We start from the raw sequence: 5013 nt of genomic DNA, 5'->3' as shown, positions 1-5013 counted from the left end.
GTATTGTAACGTCCCCGCATCACAGATGACACAGAACTTCTTCTGTTATTTGTAACTTTATTAAAGTCAACACGAACATGTCACACTCATTGTTCCTTCTCCGACATCCTCACATCAACAGCCGTCTTCGACACTTCCTTCCTCATTCACCAGCCAATGAGAACCTGTCATCCCACACAACCCCACACCATTGGTCTAGAACTTTCACATGCCCCACCCCGACCTGTTCACTGACCCTCAGGACATCTCAATACTCCTTTAACACAATTTCTTAACTGACATAAGCATAAACCCATCCCTCAAAACAGGTCAATCCGAGGAGGGCTGTTTTAGACAGGGTAAAAAAGGTTGCTGTTTGAAATGATCCTTGTGGTATTGTCCCCTTTAACACATAATAAAAACAAATATCAAAACAATAAGTAAAAGCAATAAAGTTTTTATAGGTATGTTGTATATTAACAGATCAACTTTAAACACTTTTCCAGATGTCACAACATTTTCTCCTCGCCGTAGACAGCTAGTGGCCATTGGAAGTATGTTTTAACTTTGTCCGTCTACACGTCATATTCTTACAAAAACGATATCTTAAGACCGCCTCAGGGGACTTTCTTCAAAATTGTCACAAATCTTCACTCGGACTCAAAGATGAACTGATTTCATCAGTAAAGTCTGTTCAGTGACTCTTGTTCAGTGAGTTCATGGACATAAAATCAGTTTGGTTCACCTCCATCTCACATGTTGAAAAGAAAAGAACAAATAATCAGCTCAATGATGAGGATCAGGATCAACACAGGTTCTAAAACATCAACCAACCTGATTTCTACATTGATTTAGAAGAAACAATAGCAACATTAGTTCTTTCAAACACATTCATATCAGTGTAATTAGAGAATTTCTGTCTTTACAAAGTGAGAACTAAATATGTGTGATAAAGGAAGTTCAGTGTTTGATTGACAGCTAATCTCTGTGCGGAGCAGAAATGTCACCAGGACAAACTTTGATCAACAAACATGGAGACAAAAGAAGTTAAAGATTTAAAGACAGAATCTAAATCACTGCTTTTTTATGACTCAAGTCTTTTTGAGTTTACAGAACTCAGCTGTGGATCCATAATAAACATTAACTCCAGCATAGAGAGGCTCAGTGAATGTGGTCTGGACTCTGTGGAGGAGAGTCATGGTGTCAGAGACTCTGTAGAAGGACAGAACCCCTGCACTGTGATCCAGGTACACTCCTACTCTGGAGGACACAGGACCTGACACTGGAGTGTTGATGTTGTTGTAATAAAAGTTATAACTGTTTACATAACAATATAACGACCAAGATTTATCATTTGATCCAAATCCACATTCACCTGAGTCTCCTGCTCTGCGGATATTCTTGTATGTTAGTGCTACATCAACTCTTCCTATCACCTCCACCCCCACCTCAACCTCCCAGTAACAACGTCCAGTCAGACTCTCTCTACTCAGGACCTGAGGCCAAACAGTGAATCTATCTGGGTGATCAGAATAAGACTGTTCTTCTCTCATTACTGTTACTTTTCTGTTTCCCTCAGATAATAACACATGTGTGTTTGCTGTGTTTGGATCCAGTGTGATTTCCTGTGAATATCTTAAGAAGTCAGCTCTGGTCTCTGGTCGTGGCAGTAAAACATCCACTTGAGACACAATCTGTAAAATCTCTGTCTCTGTCTCACTCAGAATGTCCTTTAGTCGACCTCTGACCTGAGACACAGCCGCTGTCACGTCCTCAAAGTACCTCAGAGGACGGATCCTGATGCTGGATGAGTGTGTAGATCCACTGAGTGGTGACAGTGAGGGGTAGTTGTGTAGAAACTGGTTGTGATCCTCTGTGTCTGAGAGCTGCTTCAGTTCACGGTCTTTCCTCTTCAGCTCAGTGATCTCCTGCTCCAGTCTCTCCTGAAGCTCTCTGACTCGACTCACTTCGGTTTGCTGCTGGGATCTGATCTGCTGCTTCACATCAGAGCTTCTTTTCTCCAGCACACGGATCAGCTCAGTGAAGATCTCCTCACTGTCCTGCACTGCTTTATCAGCAGAGCCATTGACGGCCTTCTCCTCCTGTTGAAGCAGCTTCACGTCTTTCTCTGTGTCCTGGAGGCTCTGCTGGATTGTTTGTCTCCTCAGCCCGAGCTCTCTCTGCCTCTCAGTCCTTTCTGCTGCAGCTGTAACCGTGTCGTGGCCTTTATGTTCATCCACAGAGCAGAGATAACAGACACACTGCTGATCAGTGCGGCAGAACATCTTCATCACCTCGTCGTGACGAGAGCAGATGTTCTCCTGGAGTTTTTCCGAGGGCTCCACCAGCTTGTGCTTCTTAAATGGAGCTGACTGAAGATGAGGCTGGAGGTGTTGTTCACAATAAGAGGCCAAACAAACCAAACAGGACTTGAGAGCTTTCAGTTTTCTCCCAGTGCAGACATCACAGGCCACATCTCCAGGTCCAGAATAGAAGTGATCAGCAGGAGCAGCTTGGAGTCCAGTCTTCCTCAGCTCCTCCACTAAATCAGCTAACATGGTGTTTTTCCCCAGGACAGGCCTCGGTGTGAACGTCTGTCTACACTGAGGGCAGCTGTAGCCTCCTCTCTCCTCCCCTTTTGTCCCAGTGGGTGTTAATACAGCTCATACAGTAGCTGTGTCCACAGACAGTCGTCACCGGATCCTTCAGTGGATCCAGACAGATCGAACAGCAGAATCTTTCTCTGTCCAGGTGCGCCATTCTTGCTGCGCCATTTCAGCTGCTGCCAGAGACTGAAGAACAGTTTCACTTCCTCTGAACAGAAACAGATCTCTGCTCCTCCCCCTCTCGTTCACTCCCTGCAGTGACTCATCTCCCAGAGTTCACAGCCGCTGTGGTCACAGCTTGTTGTTCACTGGTTCCTACACTGACACACCTGTGAAGGGAGGAGACATAGACAGATCCTGGCTGGGAGGAGCTGGTTGTGAGTTTGTATCTGTGTCATCACCTCTCAAAGTGAATAGTTGCACTGGGAACTGTCACATTCAGCTCACAGCAGCACAGGTTGTAGGATTCATGTTTTTAAAAGTTTCCAGAAAAGTTAACAAATATTTTCAATGGAATTAAAACCAACTTACAAAGGGCTTCACAATTTTAAAAACACAAGTAAAAATACATTACAACACTCTCTCCTCCTCTTTGTCCCAGTGGGTGTTAATAATTCTTGTTATATTTAAAATCTACTGTATTTTAGTTAATTGGTCTCTCGATTAACGACAGTTTGTCCTGTATTTGTCACAGGACAAAAGTGGTTGAAGAAGATGACATCATACGTTACCTTGTTTCCGTGTGGTGACTCCGTGATGACAACATGAACGTTATACAAACACACAACACTTTAACTTTGTCTTGTTTGTTTATTGTTAAACTAATATAAAAAAGTTTTTAATCTGAGAAACAGGAAGTTACAGAATCAACCAAAAAAAAAGCAACTCTCACTTTATATCACAATATGTCATGTCTCATATATCTACTGATGAATCTGAATTATATTCAGCCTCTATAATGAGCTGCAGGAAAACACTGATCCCAGGTCTGATAAAGAGAAGTTTCTGTTTTTATGAAAGTGCTGAATGTACTGAAACAAAAGTATTAACGTGTGTCATCCCCGAAAAGATTGACTTTAAACATATCTATTGCAAGAGTCACTACACCGTGGATTCAAGGAAATGTGTTGATATGTGTCCCACAGGCTGGACTCTGGGAGTTCGAGGGTTCTTCTCTCAAACTCCACATGTTCTTCAAACATGTCATGTGGTGGGCCCAGGATTTAGGGTGAATGAATAACAACAAAAATAAAATAAACCAGTATCGGTATCGGCTATCGGCTAGATTGTTGTTTTAAACATCGGTATCGGCGAAGAATTTCCATATCGGTGCATCCCTAATGGTAATCATAAATGCATCAACAACTTGGAAAGCAAGGGATTATTTGCACTCAGGACATGTTCCCTCCTTTTATTACGGTGTTTTACGGAAGCAGTGATTGATGCCTGAAGCCAATCAGCTGTTGGATAGTGAATAGTTATCTCCAAAGAGTAAAGTGCAATATTGCATTGTCATGACTCATGGTTTTACAGGCAAATCCCACCATCTGGCAGAATGCAGCTGATACATTTATTATTATTATAATAATGATTATTAGTGTTTTAATAAGGTGCTGGAAACCAGAGCTGGTATTGCAGTGTTAAGTGGCAATGCATGAGTTTAAGTGTTGTGTTTTTAACACATATTTCAACCTAATTCCAGCTGTTTGATTACTGAAGATGCTGCTTTATGACTCCCATCATATTTACCTCTTGAGTACCTTTTTTTTTTTTCTTTTCCAGAAGGGGAATATTGATTGTTTACAAAAACAGGTTTGCGGCGGCACCCCTCGAATCCTTAATTAGAAACAGAAACCTGGATACTCGAGGAACATCGCAGCCCCTTTGAAGTCGAACCACTCCGGGATGGAAAAAAAATAAATAATGAAAGATTAAAAAAAAAAAAAGAGAGAGAGTGCTTCTCGGAGGAATATAATATTTCAAGAGCACACGTTTCTCTCACCCGCTCTCCCATGTTCCCATAAGTCACGGGGGACACGCTTTAACGGTATGCAATTACTCCGACCTGCAGCGGTGCAGTGCCGTCTGAAAGGTAAACTTTCCAGAAATTCCCCGTGAGAGGACATCTTATTTTTGTTTCTTTGAAAACAGGAGCTCTTTGAAGGCGGGGGGGGGGGGGGGGGGGGGGACGCCGTCTTCTCCACCGCAGGTATCCTGTTTTAGAAACTCGGTATCACTCGAATGGAAACACATGAAAGTTTTATCCTAAGGCGTAGCCAATGGGAATGTGTGTGTCGTGTTAAGTACGAAATTAGTATGGAATAATTGCAGTGCTACAAGTGCACAGGGGGGGAAATGCTTCTCTTGAAAGTTAAATTCAATGAGTAGGAGGCAAACTGCACAGCACATATTGTATTTACAATTTACA

At 42.5% G+C, this 5013-nt stretch overlaps 1 pseudogene; it reads right to left on the bottom strand.

Moving 5' to 3' along the window:
* Nucleotides 1-420: 420 nt before the first annotated feature.
* On the bottom strand, nucleotides 421-2835 carry LOC128431251 (tripartite motif-containing protein 16-like; annotated as a pseudogene).
* Nucleotides 2836-5013: the final 2178 nt, after the last annotated feature.

This window comes from Pleuronectes platessa, chromosome 24, assembly GCF_947347685.1.
Source record: "Pleuronectes platessa chromosome 24, fPlePla1.1, whole genome shotgun sequence".
Classification (NCBI taxonomy): domain Eukaryota; kingdom Metazoa; phylum Chordata; class Actinopteri; order Pleuronectiformes; family Pleuronectidae; genus Pleuronectes; species Pleuronectes platessa.
This window is presented reverse-complemented; position numbering and strand designations above follow the sequence as displayed.